The 16052-nt window shown below is 41.1% G+C and overlaps 1 protein-coding gene across 12 annotated transcripts in view; it reads left to right on the top strand.

Moving 5' to 3' along the window:
- TSPAN18 (tetraspanin 18) overlaps positions 1–16052 on the top strand; it is a 414388-nt gene that overhangs the window by 238786 nt on the left and 159550 nt on the right. For 4 of the 12 annotated variants that reach the window (XM_084850759.1, XM_084850720.1, XM_084850808.1 and 1 more), the window contains exon 3: positions 11395–11439. The exons of the other annotated variants lie outside the window; for them this stretch is intronic. The gene's annotated coding sequence lies outside the window, so the exon portion shown is untranslated. The remainder of the gene's footprint in view (positions 1–11394; positions 11440–16052) is intronic. 12 annotated transcript variants of the gene reach the window in all.

Genomic DNA, 16052 nt, shown 5'->3' with positions numbered 1-16052 from the left:
AAAATAACAACAGAAGCTGGTCTGAAACTCAACATTAAAAAAACTAAGATCATGACATCTGGCCCCATCACTTCCTGGCATATAGAAGGGGAAGAAATGGAAGCAGTGACAGATTTTACTTTCTTGGGCTCCAAGATCACTGCAGACGGTGACTGTAGCCATGAAATTAAAAGACGCTTGCTCCTTGGGAGGAAAGCTATGGCCAACCTAGACAGCATAGTAAGAAGCAGAGACATCACCTTGCCGACAAAGGTCCGTCTAATCAAAGCTATGGTTTTCCCAGTAGTAATGTATGGCTGTGAGAGCTGGACTATCAGGAAGGCTGAGCGCCGAAGAATTGATGCTTTCGAACTGTGGTGCTGGAGAAGACTCTTACGAGTGCCCTGGACTGCAAGGAGATCAAATCAGTCAATCCTGAAGGAAATCAACCCTGAGTGCTCATTGGAAGGACAGATACTGAAGCTGAAGCTCAAATATTTTGGCCACCTAATGTGAAGAGAAAAGTCACTGGAAAAGACCCTGATGCTGGGAAAGATTGAAGGCAAAAGAAGGGGACGGCAGAGAATGAGATGGCTAGATAGCATCACCGATGCAATGAATATGAACTTGAGCACACTTCAGGAGAGAGCGGAGGACAGGATGGCCTGGCGCACTATGGTCCATGGGGTCACGAAGAGTCGGACATGACTTAACGACTGAACAACAACAAAACATTAAATATTAAAAAATATAAAAAGAGCCAGCAGTAAAATTAATAATCAGAGCACCAGATTAAAAATTAAATGCCCGTTGGAAGAGGAAGGTATGGCATCTAAACGTTTGCCCTTCTCCCTGGGAAAGGCATTCTATAGACGGGGCCACTTCAGAGAAGACTCTTTAACCTGTTATTCACCTGTTGTACCACTGTGGGTGGAGTACCCAGAGAAGAACCTTTGAAGATGATTTCAGCAGTCAGACAGGAACATATGGGAGAACAAGTTCCTTCAGACTGACTAGTCCTAAACAGTTTAAGTTTTAAAGGTCAGCACCAACACTTTGAATTGGACCCAGAAACTGCTGGCAACCAGCTGCAGTACTAGAGTAATATGTTCAAAATGGCCAGTCCCAGTAAGTAGCCTGGCTGCTCTGTTCTGCATTAACTGAAGCTTACAGACCATCTTCAGAGGTATCTACACATATAATGCATTGCAGTAATCCAGGCGGGAGATTACCAGTGCATAGATAACTATAGCTAGGCTGTCTCTGTTCAGGTAGGGTCATAGCTGGTATATCAGCCAAGGCAGAGAAAAGATACTTTATGCCACTGAAGTAACTTGGACCTCAAGTGGCACAGCTGTATCTATGAGCAGCCCAGACAACAAACTTGCTCCTTTTGGGGGAGTGCAACCCAATTTAGAGCACATTAAATGCCACTTAACCAGACAGATGAACCACTCACTAACCAAAACTGTGTCTTATCTGGATTGAGTTTTAGTTTACCGCCCCTCAATCAGCCCATTACCAAGTCTAAGCACTGGTTCAGGACAGTCACTGCTTCACCTGTATTTGATGAAAAGGAGAGGTGTCCACGAATTGACAACATTTCCCAGTGGTTTCATGTAGATGTTAAAAAGCACGGGGAACAAAATAGAGCCATGAAGGATGCCACAACAGAATCTCCACAAGGAGTCCCCCAGCACTCCCTTCTGGAACCAGGTGCCCAAATAAGAGGAGAATCCCTGTAAAACGGTGCCTCCAACTCCTAATTCAAAGAGCCTCTCCAGAAGGATAACATGGGTGATGGTACTGAAAGCTGCCAAGAGGACTAGTCGAGTCAACAAGGATGCAGTTTCCTTGTCTTTCTCCTGGCAAAAGTCATCCTACAGAGTGACCAAGGCAGTCTCCACCACAAAAGCAGGACTTAAATTGAATTGAAATGAGTTCAATTAGTATCATCCAGAAATGCCTGAGGTTGACTAGCAACCACACTCTCAATCAACTTGCCCCCAAATGGATACTCATCTAAAATTATTAAGGTCCTCAGAATATATCCCCAGCTTCTTCAGGATAGGGCAAACTATTGTCTCTTTAAAAGGCACTGGTAGTTGGCCATCCCCCCAAGGAAGCCTTTATCACTTCCTGGATATAAGTCCTCAGGCCAAATCTACTGGCTGTAACCAGCAAAGAAGGGAAGGGATTCAGAATACAGGTGGTCTTTAATTCTTTTAAAGCAACTTGAAACCGCTAGTTTCAAACACCTTTGAAGATGAAATCTTACATCTCTGTTCAGTGAAAAGCATAATTTGCTCGAGATCTGATCCTGACAGAATGTATCTACGCTCATGCAATGGTAAGTTACATATCCACATTAGAATAGGTTGAATTATATCCCCCCATTATGTGACCCAAGTTAGTTTAATTGGGGATTTGGGGTTGTATTACATTAATTTCAAAAAACCTAATTTAATTGTTTCTGTTTGAAATATAAAGATTGAATTATTTGTTTCCCATTTTAATGTTGTCTGTGGAAGCCTACAACTAGCAGTGTTTTCATATCTTTAAAAAGGTTGTGAACTCAACAGACTTGCACACATTCGTATTTTCATCAGAAGCAGTAGAAGCAGGTGGCTTTTGCATTTGCTCATTTCTGTCTTTTAAGTTTTGTTCAGGGTAAAGTAAACAAACAAATTTCCCTTCTGCTTAAAGGAATGCAAGATATTCTGCACTCCTGGCAAACATCCAGTAGAATTAGGAAAATTAAAAGCCTGAGGCCTTAGCAAATGTTCTAACCTATATTTGTACTAGCTAGCTGTATCTCTTGTCTTCCTGAACAGTTTCACATCTCATTACATACTTTGGCCTGGGTCAAGGTAATGTTCCCAGTCCCACAAACCATGGTGGTTTCAAGTGGGAATGAATGACAAGCTCAAGTACTTTTTCCTCCCAACTTATCTTCCTCTCTCGCATCCCCAGCTTCAGAGGAGGCTTTCTGGTATGTTATAGCAGGGGTGGAAGAAAGTAGATCTCCCAGTGTTTTGGGCTTCAACTCCCAGCATTCCTGATCATTGAACATGCTGGCAGGGGCTTCTGGGAGTTGAAGTCCAAAACTCTGGAGATCTGCACATCCCTGTGTTAAAGCATGTTTTACCCCCAAAGTCCAAATTGGGAGACTGTGTTTTAAGTGCTTCCTACAAACTTGGAGTACATAAACCAGTTTCCTAGTTCAGACATAGAAAGTTCATGGGAAGCTCCCAGTTCAAAACTGGGAAATCCCCTCTGAAGTGGAGTTCTGTAGAGAAGGAGGGAAGGGGTGAGGAGGAGGCTTGAGTTTACAATTAATTCCCACTCCAAACCGCCATGCAGATAATCGGAAACCTCTGAACTAGGTTTTTGTTTAACAAACTAGTCCAGTTCTCACATAATGGTTTGCACATAATGCTTCACATGTAACAATAAGCCAAGGTTCCAGGGACAATCTGAACAAACTGGAGTGGCTGAATAAACCATGGGCCTTCCATCCATGGTTTGCTTACTGTGATGTGCCAACTGGAAACTCTGGCTTGTCAGTCCCTCGACAAGCCAGAGTCATAAGCCAACAATAAATCATGGCTTATGGCTCTGGCTTGTTGGGGGAAAGACAAATGAGAGTTCCCGGTTTGCACATCATGGTAAGCAAACTATGGAAGAAGGTCCATGGCTTGTTCAGTTCCTCCTCCTCGGCCATCATTCACGGTGAGCCAGAATTCTTGAGAATTCTAGCTTCTTATTAGGTGCAAATTGGGCCACTGAGTAGCATAGCTATTCCAGACTTCCTTTTCCTACAGTAAAAATAAATTCTAGATTAGCTTAACATAGCTGTTGACTGCACGCTGTATGTACTCAGTGGCGACATGACAAACATATTATAATGGCAACAGAGAAACAAATAGCTATGGGCTCTGGTACTGAGCTGAGTGAAGGCTTTATGTATGTATATATTTTAGGATTTTATACCCACCCTTCAAGAAGTTTCCTGGGTGGCTTCCAACATGTTTAAATTACAGTGAAACAAATTTAAATTGAAAGCATTAAAATGCCACAATATAAAAGAGAGGTATAAAAGTAGTTAACAGAAATAAAATGAAAAGAAAGCAACATAAAAGCAATTCACAGAGGATTAAAAAGCCTGGGAGGAAAAGGCCTTCACCCCATGCTGAAATGACATCAAGGGGAGAGTATTCCTCAGTTGGCTGCAACCATCTAGTAAGCCCTTTCTTCTGTAGCCACCCACTGAATCTCTGATGGTGGGGCATTTAAAGAAGGGCCTTAGTTGATGATCTTAATGAATGGATAGGCACATGTGGAATGTGCTTAAGGGCGCAATCCTATGGCTGCTAGACAGTGGCTAGATGGCCACTGGATTGTTCGGTTTTCAGGAAATGAACTCGGAGCCTGCACTCCGAGGTTGGTTCCTGGAAAACTGCCTCCCCACCCCCACTGCCTCATAGGTGGCAAAGATCATCCCTGGGCTCTGTGCTCAGAAGAGCCAAGCGGGGCAAAAGGGGGTGTTCCTGGAGGCAGGGAGGGCCTGGGAGCACAGAAGTGCTGGTATGATGCTTCCTATACGTTGCCCAGCCTCCCCCACCCCGCTTTGTGGCTAAACAGCCGAAATTGGCCATCTAGCTGCGAATGCAGGGCAGCTGGAGTGCGGAGGAGAAGATCCCCTCCGTGCTCCACCTGCCCTGCATTGCTTAGGTGGTCGCCTCTGAGTTTGGAGGCGGCTGCCTATCCCCATAGGATTGCCCCCTAGCTTGTAATATAGTGAAAGTGTGGTGATGGTGAAGTTAGGTGATTCAGATCCCTGTTCAGCCATAAAGCAAGGGCATGGAGTGACTTTAGGTTACACCATAGCATAAACCTACCATGCAGGGTGGTTACGATGATAAAATGTGGAGGAGAAAACATGTAAGCTCCCTAGAGGTCTGTGATGTTCCTGCCTGAGTTCCACCTTTTCCCCAGCTTCCACCTCTGAAACTGAGAAACAAACCCCTCAGGAAATGTCTGCTTTCCCCTGGATCACTTGTTCCCACTGACACCCAAGCTTCAGCCTTTTTACTCTCTTTGGGTCTAGAGAAACTCAATATGCTCAATTGGTTCTCTCAACCCACTACAGGAGAAGTAAGAAGGAAATAGATTTAATAATGGTAGTGTAACAATTCAGTCAGCTGAAGCTCCAATATTTTGGCCACAATGCGAAGAGAAAACTCTCTGGAAAAGACCCTGATGCTGGGAAAGACTGAAGGCAAAAGGAGAAGGGGACGGCAGAGGATGAGATGGCTAGATAGCATCACCGATGCAATGAATATGAACTTGAGCACACTCCGGGAGACAGTGCAGGACAGGAGGGCCTGGCGTGCTATAGTCCATGGGATCATGAAGAGTCGGACACGACTGAACGACTGAACAACAACAACAACAAAAACAATTCAGTCAACACATGGGAACTGTATTTAAAAACAAATAAAAATGTATTTAACCCAAGACGAGTTATATGTTATTATTCATTAATATTTGGTCCTAACTTCCCTACCTAGCCTATCCCTTCTAGAATCCTGTACACAAACCACATTAACTAGATGTTTGTTCCATGATCCCCAAGGCCTTATCTGACTCCTGACTGTCAGTGCATTCCTTTTATAACCTCAGAATGCTCACACACACACACAAGCCCCTCCCACCTTTCACTCACTCCCTATCCCATTATTAACCCTGACTTACATGGATCACATTTAACAATGCAAACACAAACATTAATATAATAGGGATATGTTACAAGGTCCCTGGAGGAAGGGTGTGATGCAATTGTAATACATTAATAGGTCAAATTGTGTCTTGAAGAGGGCATTCAATTTTCCCCATTTGTGTTCCACATGGCTATTAGTATGTTCACATCAATTTGGAAAATATCCATCCTTCATTTCCACAGATACAAGCCCCCTGATGACCAAAAACCTATCCTTGTGTATATAATGTATGACTTTTGCCTTTTAATGGCATGAAACATCACTTTGAGAATCTGCCATACTAATGTGTCCTCTAGGCTTCTGGAATCCATACATCCTTGGAGCTTCTTTTCTCATTCTTGCATTTTGGATTGGTGGTGCTATCTAGACTATAATCAGCTTCTCATTAACAACTATTGGTTAAAACTACTTCTCGATCTTGGTCTGGCTCTTTGTTGTATAATACATAAGTATTAGACAGAGAAAACCACGCTGAGCTTTTCTTTGCCAATTAGGATCGGGAGAGTTTAGTCCGTTCGTCCATAGCATGTAATGGGAATGTGCAGCTGGGCAGCATTAGGCTCTGCTTTCATCATCACTCATGCTGTTTCAAGGTCCCATCCCTATATTTTATTGATTCTTGCTCAGAAATCATCACCATAATCAGCTGGGTCTTTGTTTTTGCTTTCCTATCCTCCTCTCTTTCTGCTCTAGGGGGTAATGAATTATTTGTGCATTTAAACTGCTTCTCCCTAGGTAATTCACATTACCTGCATTTAGCTGTTTTTGCTAATACACCACACACATTTCTCACTCCATTCCTGTGTTTTCAGTGTGCCCTTCTTATAGCTTTTAGGTTCATTTATTGTAAATAAAGATTAAAAACGTCCAGCAAAAACTTAAAAGAAACTAGAAAAAATGATGCTGTTTATCCTATAGCCAGCTCACATCCTAAATTGCTTTAGACAAAACCCTTCTGGAAATGTCTGGATAATGTAGATAAACATGGGGCATATGCAGTTTGTCTTCTTCTGGGCTTTTTCTGCTAATTCTGTTTTTATCTATTTGCACATGCTTGCCACTGGCTGTAGCATTCTATGCAAAAAATCACTGCAATAAATTGTGCCAGTTGTATCAGGGGGTTTAGACTGCAATCTCTTTAAAGTAATAATTTTCTTCATAGTTGCCTTGTCTTTCTCTATACAATCTTTATTCCATAGAAAAAATACTGCTATAAAATATATTGTAGACAACCAAACAGATTCATAAGGATCAATCGATGCATCATCAATAACACACACAAAATTACCATGTCAATTACGTTCATCACCTCCACAGTCTATCATTTCAGTGCTCAACATTCATGAATGAACCTTGGCCATACCCTCTGCAAAACATGCTTATTGGCATTGTTAAGCAAATGGATATATTTAAATGTTTCAGACCAGTCATTTTGGCCATATATGCATAAAAAATGTTGCAGGGATCTGTGCAAGGGTAGTAAAGTACATATGTGATTATATCTTCCATTCTCCAAACCACAACGGTAAAACCGTTACTTATATGGAGTGTTACTATAGTACTCAGATGTAACTGCCTTGTCTCGTCTAGAGGAGGAAAGCACACAATGCTTTTTGATGGTTGAACACTTTTAAATCTAAGAGAGATTTTGATTACGTATCTGTATAATAAAAAATAACACAAAAGGTAAGATTTGGTGACTTAACTACTCATCATGTTTTCTTCCATATCTCTCAGTCTAGATGTAAAAAATGACCTTAGCTTTCAATAAACCTAGATTTAATAGGCACCCTTGCCAGCTCACATCCTAAATTGCTTCAGACAAAACCCTTCTTTGTTGACCTGTGCTATTCAGGAACTGTGGGCTTCTTCGACCATTTATTGCTTCTTCGACCATTTATTCCTGAACAAAATGAGAGTTGTATAATGTATTGTATACAATAATTTAAATCAGATATATAATTTTAGAAGAAATTGAAAGTATTTACATTTCTCATCTAAGTATTGCAGCTGCAACACTGTTTGGTGTAAAAAGAAGTGATCTCAAAACTGATAATGTTAGGTTCCCTCTCTCCCCCTTACCCCATTTCTGCTTCATAAGACAACTGAGAAACTGCCTTGGCTACAAAGACATGCAGAACATGTTTGCTCAGGGTGCAGAACCTCAAGCCTTGGGGCTAAATTTGGTCCCCTGGAGTTTCCCAGATGGTCCTGCCCCCTTTTCCCCAACCACAGATTGTTTGGTGTTCTCCTGGTTTTCATGCAGTTTTTTTTCTCCCATTCTAAAAATTTGAGATGCCTCTCCTAAGGCTTAGTCATGCAGTAAGAGCTTTAAGCTAAAACATGCTGGATTTTTGCTTCCTGCCCCTTTTGCGTCCTGCTCTGGCCCCTTTTTCCTTTGGCCTTGCTCACCATTGGAATGCAATTCCTGAGAGCTTCTCCAGAATGGAATTTGACCCTCAGGCTGAAAGAGGTTCTGTACCCCTGATCTAAATCCTTTATGGTCCACACTTTTGCTGCACCCTGACTTTATCTTCTCTCTCTCCTTCTTGCACTTACCACTACAATCAAACCCAGCTGTGAACAGCCACCCCTACCCCCTGGTTTCCTTCTCCCTTGTTGCTCTTCCTAGGTCAAGTACTATTTCCTGGTCCAACTCTCACTCTTCCTTTAAAGTTCACAGCAAAGCCTTTCCATACCACCATGCCTTCCTGTGTGCTCCACTGTCTGTTAACTTCTCCCCGCCCCCTCTCTTTGCCAGTCGTTTATTGGTCTGGATCTCTGCCTTCCTCCAGAGATTTGTGTTTTCAGAAATTGATTCCAAAATAATGTACGTGTGTTCCTGTTGAAATGTGCTAGGTGGTTGATGATGTAAATTAAGGATTCTTCTGGTAACTATTGAGTAGATATGTGTTCATGCCTTATGAAATTGAGTTGGGTAGTCCATAGGATAAGGGAGATAAGGAGTAATGAGTTTTATTATTGAAACCATCTACATCCAAGCACTGCCAAATAAGAAATAGTCTGACATGACCTGTATTTGTTGTCTCTACTATAATTAAATGTCATTTGGCATCAAGCAGGTCAGTGACCAGGGTATTTCTCAAGTCTGAGGCTTTTGTGAAACCTGATGAAAATATAGACATCTCCAGTTTCTAAAGCCCCTGATACTTGGATAGAGATGCTCTTCTGGGAGACAATTGGTGAACAGGGTATATTCTAACCCTTGGCATCCTTGCTAAAGCCTCAGTGTAATAGAAATGTAGAAAATACTGTTAAGTTGGGAGACCATGAGTATGTATAAACATGCTCGAGCAAGGAATCCTAACCTGAAGAATGATATTATGGCACTATGGCTTCCATTCGTTTCCTATGTTGAGGCACTTCAAACTTATGATAAAGTTCCAACAAAGTCCAATTGCCTGTCTTTTTCTATGAGTAGCGTGCGCAAACACACAAAATAACATACACTTACGCATGCTCCTTTTATATGTTGCAGAACTTGTATTGAGCTCCTACTTACATGATTTTATTGTAGATGTTTCATAAGCATATCTGTTATAGACTAAGATTTATAATTAGTTAATTCCTTTGTTTCTTAAGTGATTTTGATGTATTATTACGTACATTCTTCTTTCTGTTGCCTTTATTTCGTTAACCATTTCAAAATAAAATAAAATTTCATGAGAAAAAAAAGTTCCTTTACATGAGAGATGTAAGTGGAGACATTCAACAAAATCTTGCTGTTTATCCCATCCTGTACTCTTGTTCAGGATTCCAGTAAAGAAGGAGCCTTCTACTACTCTTTTGAGCTCACAATGGGGAGGAGAGGTTTTCAGGAACGGGAGGAAAAGACCTTTTTTCTTTCCCACCATAGTGAAACCTTCTTCCACAGTACTCTATAGGTTCACGTTCAGGCCTATATCTTTTTTTTACAAGTTACCCCTGGGGAAGAGTCATTATAGGTGAAACATGTTGGTCTTATGTATGCTTCTTTCTAAAAACTGTTTCACATCAGCATTTTGAGGTGCCATTTGTTTCTTCCTTTTTAACGCTGGTCTGCTTTTCTCCTACCTAAAGAGAAATCAGGCCAGCTTGTTTTCAGCTGCCTTTTAAGCAGATAACTTCTTTTCTTTTTCTTTACTGAAATCATTGTTTTTTGGTTACTGTGGTGATGATTGGCTGTTTTCAATATTCTTGAGATTGTTGGAGCTTAGTTGTATTAATGTCAGCTTGTAATGAATCTAGCTCAGTTAGGGTTGTAGTAGACTCAGTAGTTTATTCTTCACTGCATGGCGTAACACAATTAAATTACATGAATCCTATGTGGTTGTTTCAAAATCCACTTACCTCCACATGTGAGTTGGGAGTGGGACTGTGCCATGTAAGTCGGAAGTGAGGCTGCGCCCCTGACACCATGCAAGTGGTATCGGACCCCCAAGTGTTTGCATATACTATAGCAGGAATGTCTGGAGGGGGGAGGCCTATGTGCATACAGCTGTATACACATAGGACTCCATGGAACCCGACCCCCGTGCTATAGACCCCCCTCCATATCCTGGGGGGGGGGATTTGCTGTGTGCAACAGCAGGGCTATGGCTATGTGGTGTGATCTTGCTCCCTAGTTGCATGTGGAGGCAAGTGGGTTTTAGAATGCCTAAATGATAGGGTTGCAGTTGTGCCCTATGTTAACGGCAAGTTGAACAAATAGCATACTGCCATGGATGGTTACCAGTTGAGTACTTGTAATGTGGAATGATAGCTTTAATTGTGTGTAAGCTTCAGTTGCATGCTTCATGTGTCTATTCTAGTGAACAAACAAATCTGAGACTTAGGTCCACCAGTCTGCCACTGACAGCCATGTAGCTCCAAGGTAGTGGTGAGGCTGGAACTAGCCTCAGCATAGGATACCATACCATATTGTCTAAATAATAAACAGATGTCTAACACATCTGTTAAGGGAGTGGTCCTTAACAACTGTAATTTCCTGGCGTTTTGGAGCTTGAGTGAACATGGAAAGTCCGTAACAAAACATGTTAAATGGAAAGGGTTTTTGATAACTGAATAGGGCATATCCTTTCCTTCTCTACTTCTTACTGTATTATCTCCCTTTCAACAAATCTCACTGTTGTAGAGATACCTTGTTGTCTCCCCTGCCATCACCATTTTCTGCTGTTTATTTTTTGAAATATGCCTAAAGATGTTTGTACAGAAGACATACTTACTGGAAAGGATTTACATGAATCCAGCTTAAGAAGGTCTGGAACGTTGGGTTGTTTTGTTATCAGGGCAGTTTGATCAATTAGTATAGCTTTATCTGCTGGCTGGCAGATCTGTTTGCTGTCAACATCTGTAGAAAACAAAATTGCTGCTAAGGTTTACGGCAAGCTAAGATGCTAGTAGTCTGAGGCACATTAAATAAGTCCAGAACATAATCTCTATTAAATTTCCTATGGTAGACTCCAAACCGTCAGGTGATTTAGGGTCTTCTATGGAAGCCTATAAAACAACTTGTGGTATTTTTAAAAATTATTTTCTGGACACACTTAGTATGATTGAACTACACTTTGCTATTTGCGTTCAAATGTTGTGCTTGAACCATTCTCATTGGAGGTTGTGTTCCTTTCCACAGTGCAAGCTAGAGATGAAATGTGCAGCTGTTGGTGTCACTTATAAGGTAATACATGCTATGTTTGTGATAGGGATGGGAAAGAAATTCATTTGGTTTGCATTTTATTATGAACAGACTGAATCACACTTCCCATGTATTCACTAATACATGAATCTGGACACAATACTCCTTCGGTTTTCACACTTATCCGAATGTTGAAATGCAATTGTTCAAAAAAGGAATGTGTACAAAAATGCATACATTAGGGGAAATTGCTTGCCAAAATACATATATTACGGGAAATACATACAAAAATACGTGTCAGTTTTCATGTGGACGTCCTACAAAATTTACGAACTGAGGCAGAAATGGGTTGGAACGGACTTGTTCTTCAAAAAGTTTTAAAGTTATAGAAAACAAAACAGACAGACTTGTCCATCCCTAAGTGAGGACACTCATGTCTGACAACTCTTCTGTTCCTATTTTTTAAAGGATTTTATACTGTGGAACACTACATTTTGATCTGTAAAGATCCAGTACTTGCATGGTGTGTGGTGGTGGTGATGGGACTGAGGGCTTGGCTCTTCTGTTTCTTAGCAGTTAAAAGATCTGTTTCCCATAAGATCTTTTTTATAAGATCTACCTGAAAATACAAGTGTGAAAATGGCAGATAGTAGTTGCAATGTTGGAAAGGCTACATGTCACGTGCAAATGAGATGTTAACTCTGGAAAAGTGACTGAGCACATTCGAAGTCGTGGGTCTCATATTCTTGTCTGAGCTCTTAATCTGTTTTCTAAAAGTATGGTCTAGGGTTATTTTTTAGATCAGTCTTCTCTAGCCTGGTGGCCTTCAGATGTGTTGGACTACAACTATCAGCTGGCTGGGGATGATTTGCATCTTTAAAATTGTTTGTTGTAAAACACAAAGAGTGATATGTAACTTCAGAATGAGCCTTAAGACTGTCAGTGAATGGTTATTCTTCCATCACCTTACTTTGGCCAAATTGATACAGAGAGGAGACTTAGCCAGCTCTGGAGGGCTGTGTTCACTTCAAATAGTTACTTTGTCTCTGAGGCCTTTCCTTTTTTTAATGCCATTTTTTGCTGATGGAAACCTCAAGAGGATAATTCTTCCTTGTGGTAAGGTACATGATTGAGTGATTAATCTCAACCCAGCTGGCAGTAATGGCTTTGACATTTATTAGCTTTGGTACCTCTAAACAGATGGGAATTTCTTATCAAATGAAGAATCTTTGGTCTCTATCTGAGAATGTCTCCTTGTGGAAAGAGAGAGAAGAAATGTCTTATGGTATAGAAATGTAAACGTGTACCATTAGGATTTTGTTTCTGCAATTGGGGGCTTCCATCTTTCTTCCTTTCTACATTCCTATAGAGCAGCCTTTCCCATCAAAGTGCCCTGCAGATATTTTGGACTTCAACTCCCATCATCCCCAGCCAGAATGGCCAAGGGTCAGGGATGCTGGAAGTTGTTGTCCAAAACATCTGGAAGGCACCATGTTGGGAGAGGCTGCAGTAGAGCAAGGATTTAAACATGGGCTACATTTTATATGTGAATATTGCTTAGAGATATTTTTTAAATATGCTCAGTGGTATATAAATCTATTAAACAAACAAACAAACAAACAGTGAATAGGGGTTTTGTGGATTTTCTTGGACTAGGTTCGTATTCTCAACAGCTGGTATATGCTTCAACATTTGTCTGGTTGAGGCCTATCTATTAAATAAGCCAAGTGGCTTTTTGTCCAGTTTTATAAGCTGTAGCCTTCAATTGCACTTTCAAAAAATGGAGCAGAAGAGGATATTGAATTGCTTTTATATTTGGTGCACATTGCGGGAGGAAGAGATCAGAAATCCTCCTCTCTACCCATGATGCTCTGAAACTTTGGGTCATTGAGGTCCAGAAATCCTCCTTCTCTATGTGCTATGTTTAACCTAAGACATGGATTCTGCTACTCTGCAGAGCTTTGAATGGTTTAAAGGCCACTTATTCTCCCAACTTTTGTAAGAAGAAAATGCACGTGCTAGTTTTTTTTAATTGTATGGGAAAGTAGCACCTCATTGTGGAATAGACAGCAAGTGAGGTGTTAACAAGCTAGAACTCCCATGAGGTCTGGTGTCCAGAATTGTACCTGTGAACAACTCTGGAAGCCCAAGCATCCAAAATATCAATTTTCCTGCTTCTTAGGAAATGTGTGTATGTTTGATTGTTGATTGTCTAGCATATCAAACAGATTAGTCCCTGCTTATGTCCAGAATGTGTGTTCTTTAAATAGCTTTATAGTGCAGGATTAGATTCTATGTGAGAATTCACTCATCTCTTACAAAATAGGGCAGCTGTGTTGCCACAACAGGTACATAGATCCATTGTCCCAAAGAATCAGAAGGTTTCTGACAATTGTAGTAGATATTGAGTCTAGGGCTATCTCCATTTTTTCCCTATGCCTTACACAGGCATGAGAGAAAGAAGTGCAAAGAGGAAGCCCATAGGGAATGAGTCTAGAATCAATTAAATGTTTCCAGCAACACTTGTAGCCTGATGGCTATGTTGCGTCAGCTTTTGCATGGAAGCAATACATCTGTATGTAGTAGGAGCACAGTGAAGAGTAGCGTAGTGGGGTGGGGTGGGGTGGGGTGGGGGCCTCAGATGTGTAATGCTGTGTGTGCAGTAGGGTTGATAAAAATCAATGCTTTAAAAAAAAATCTGTTTTTTAAAATTAAAATCAGATTTTGACATGTTCTTAAATCAATTAGTAAAAAAAGAGCCTAGGTCAAAGATATTATCATGAATACTAATTATACAACTTCTAATTATATTCTTTGAATATGTTAGCAGCAGTTTATGGAGATGAGAGATAACCTGATCAGTCCTATCTGCACTGCAGGTTATGTACAGAAGTGCATGCTCTCTCTCTCTTGCTCTCTCAAGGCCTTTCCTCTCTCTAAGTGCAAAGATAAAGAAAGTCGATGAATAGAGAATTTGGGGAGATTGAGTGGATCTGAACAAGGAGGAGGAGTCTGGATATAAATGCAAGGGATAGTGGAGGATAATAGAAAATGAAACAAAAAGTGAACAGAAGATATTCATGCAGTCCTGACTCCTGAGGAAACTTCTGCTGCACGTATCCTCCTTTGTGTATCTACCTTCTAATGAAACCTACATCTCTGAATACGTATTAAGGTTACATTAAACAATAATGTAGTTCTACTAAAAATGATGATTAAATTGAATCTTCCTCCCTAGTGATTTAAACCGTGATTTAAATTATTAAAATTGAGTCCTTTAGAGAAGCGATTTAAATCATGATTTAAATCAATTTGATTTAAATCGAATCAACCTTGGGCTGTGCAGGGCCGTCCAAAGACATTTTGCTGCCTAAGGTGAAGGAAAAGATTGTGACCCCTCCAATTGCATGTACAGAAGCCAGCTGACAGAAGCTTACGTCAAAACTTACAATAGGACAGTCTTCTCCACTGTACCTGTGGGCAGCAGATTAGCTCAGGGGGTGCAGGTCAGGCCACATGGCACACACAGTTCTCCAGCACCTCACAGCAACTCCTCCCAGCATCTCCTGCCTGAGGCAGCCAACTTACTCTGCCCAATGGTAGGGCTGGCCCTGTGTGGGTGGCCACACCTTGAACCTTTTTATATATAAGGTTGCTTAAGCCATTCCTTCCTTTCAGCATTATTACACCTTTACATCAGATACTCATTCCTTCTTCCTTGGTTAGTAATTGCCTTATTTAAAAAGCACAAGCAATGAGGGCTTTTGTCCTCAGTCATAAGAAGATGTGGAAATTTGATTATGCATAATTGTATCTCATTTGAGCGAACATGGTATAGGATTTTTGTTTTTAAGTGCGATGTTTCCACAAGTAGAGCAGCCTGTCTGTTACAGGTGATGCTGTAGCAGGTAGTCTTTGCTTACGTTGCTTCTCCCTTGCTCACGTGTTTGTGATTAAAAGCAGGTCTGTAGATCCTGTTTTGTGGAAGCCTACTCTTGTTATGCAAAAGCTCAGGCACAGATTCTTCAGTCTCCCCTCCTCTATGTTAAATTGATTTTGGTCTGTGCTGAATTAGGCCCACCATCGCTGCCAGCATTTGGAGGCACCAGTGTTTCAACCAGACACAAAGGTGTTTTTGTAGAATGTGTTCAATAAGAATATGCAGTGAGAAATGGGGCAAAGTGATTTTCAGTGGATATCCAGTGCCTTATTGCTCATCTCTGTTGCAACTTTATTCATTTGTTATCCACGTGGAACACCTTGCAATTTTCCCATTAAGATTAGGAACATAGAAAGCTGCCTCATACCAAGTCAGATCCATCTAGATCAGTATTATTGTCCACACTACACTATCTGGCAGTGTCTCTCCAGAATTTCAGATGGGAGTCTTTCCCAGCCCTGCCTAGAGGTGCCAGGAATTGAACGTGTGATCCTTTGCATGCAAAACATGTGTTCTTCCACAGACCTACAGCCCTTCCCCAAATTTCATTTTTCCACAAACTTCAAAGCATTTGCTCCACCAAAGGATAGTTGTTGTTGTTGTTGTTTATTCATTGAGTCACTTCCAACTCTTCATGACTTCATGGACCAGCCCACACCAGAGCTTCAGGTCAGCCGTTGCCACCCCCAGCTCCCCCAAGATCGAGTCCGTCGCC

This window comes from Heloderma suspectum, chromosome 1 (genome assembly GCF_057233095.1).
Source record: "Heloderma suspectum isolate Gila_16-S chromosome 1, 16-S_ref, whole genome shotgun sequence".
Classification (NCBI taxonomy): domain Eukaryota; kingdom Metazoa; phylum Chordata; class Lepidosauria; order Squamata; family Helodermatidae; genus Heloderma; species Heloderma suspectum.
Note: the sequence above shows the minus strand (reverse complement) of the source record. Positions and strands in the feature narration are given on the sequence as shown.